General features: G+C 42.2%; 1 protein-coding gene across 1 annotated transcript in view; it reads right to left on the reverse strand.

Annotated features, from left to right (window-relative positions):
* Positions 1-2107, reverse strand: part of Snx14 (sorting nexin 14) — a 73024-nt gene that overhangs the window by 69705 nt on the left and 1212 nt on the right. The gene's annotated exons all lie outside the window — the stretch shown is intronic.

The following is a 2107-nucleotide window of genomic DNA, read 5'->3' on the forward strand; positions in this document are numbered from 1 at the left end:
ACACACACACACACATACACACACACAGTCTTATATTTAACATGCCTTAATCAGCCCAATGGCTGGGCCATTCCTAAACTTCCATGTTGCTAGTGTCTCCCCTCCAACACTCCTGAATTACTACTTACTAAAATCTATATTCCATCTTTGCTACCCCAGACCAAATGAGGGGGCTGGGGTCACTCCTCCCGGCTTTTACATGGCTGGTATTCTATCTTCCACATCTCTCAAGTCTGCATCCTATTCCTTCCCTGGCATGGCAAATCTCCTCCTTCTTCAGTTTCTTTGCCCACAAATCCTAAAGTCCCACCTCTGCCTCCCTGCCCAGCCATTGGCCACAGCAACTTTATTTACTAATCAANGCCAAGTTGAGGCAGGGATCCTCANCATCTTACATACAGACATGTGGGTTTCTGTGTAACTTATGGAGCTGAATAAACACTAGTAGCATTAGAACCAATCAATAACACCAACCCATCCAAAAAGGCACCTAAACACACAGTTCTCAAAAGAAGAAATGAAAATGGCTAAGAAATATATTAAATGCATGTTCATCATCCTTAGCACTTAGGAGAATGCAAATCAAAGCAACTTTTAACTTTTCTGTTACCCCAGTCAGAATGGAAGATCAACAAAACAGCAAATGCTGGAGGACCGTGGGGAAAAGGGACCTCGCATCCACTGTTGGTGGGACTGCAAATCGCTGCAGCCATGATGGAAATCATTGTGGAGAATTCTCAAAAGGCTACAAGTAAATCTATGANAGGCCACCTACACCACTTCTTGGCATGTGTCCACCAGGCTTGCCACCTTACTCCACACACACTTGCTCAGCCATGCCCACTGCCACTCTAGTCATAGCAGCAAGAGATGGAAAGAGCCTCAGTGTCCTCCAAGCGATGAATGGATAATGAAAAGTGTGGTGCAGATACATCAGTACTACTGTGTGTACTGTAATTGCTGTAAAGAAAAACAAAAATTAAAAAAAAAAAATCAGAGTAGATGAACCTACCAGTTCCTTTTGGCAGAAGAGACCATGTTTTCCCAAATGACATTCCATGGACAATATAAGCATATACAGCATATATGTTTATATCTCTGTGTGTCTATGTGTGTACATGTCTGTCTGTCTGTCTCTCACACATACACACATCACAGCAGTACACATCTTAAAGAGAAGTACATGTGTCATAAAAAGCTCATTACTCATCCTGCTCTGCACCTTCCCTAATTCTTTTCCTGAAAGAGGCTCGCTAAGCTTATTCAAAGAAAACCCTGTGGGGGCCCTGGAGAGAGAGCTCAGCAACTAAAAACCCAGACTGCCCTTCTAGAGGATGAGGAGTGCATTCCTAGCACCCACATGGCCGCTCACTGATGTCTCTAATTCCATTTCCTGGGGAACCAAGACCCTCTTCTGGCCACCATCAGCACTGGATGGGCGTGGTGCCGATACACCTGCAGATAAAACACCCATCGATGGGGCTGGAGAGATAGCTCAGCAATTAAGACCACTGACTTCTCTTCCAGAGGTCCTGAGTTCCAATTCCCAGCACCCACATGATGGCTCACAACCATCTGTAATAGTGTATCTGAAGACAGCTACAGTGTACTCATACACATAAAATAACTTTTAAAACCACCCATAGACATAAAATAATAAAGTAAAAAGGACAGTACTATGATGTTTAATATTACTTTAGTTGATTCAATAGGAATAAATGGGGGGGAGAAGTATGCAAAAATAATTTTACTCACAAATATGACCATTCAGAGATAAAAATGTATGTGTATTTTCTCCCTTCTTTGCATAATACCAATTTATGGTACAGATCACATATCACACATTACATTCTATGACTTCCTACTTTGGTGACCTCAGAATTGCTAGTTCAATCTGTCCCCAACACATGGCTGATCCACCTTAGAGAAGAATTATACTTTACTCAGTTCCCATCGAAGAAAGTTGAGGACAAAACTCAAATCCTATAGTTTACATTTTGCTCAGCTTTGCTAGTCCAGCTTGAAAGATCTTTCAGAGGACAGAACTGTATTAAGTAACTAGTAATGTCTGCTGTTAAAGGAACCCACTTCTCCCACAGCCCTACAA

The sequence above is a fragment of the Mus caroli genome, chromosome 9 (genome assembly GCF_900094665.2).
Source record: "Mus caroli chromosome 9, CAROLI_EIJ_v1.1, whole genome shotgun sequence".
NCBI lineage: Eukaryota > Metazoa > Chordata > Mammalia > Rodentia > Muridae > Mus > Mus caroli.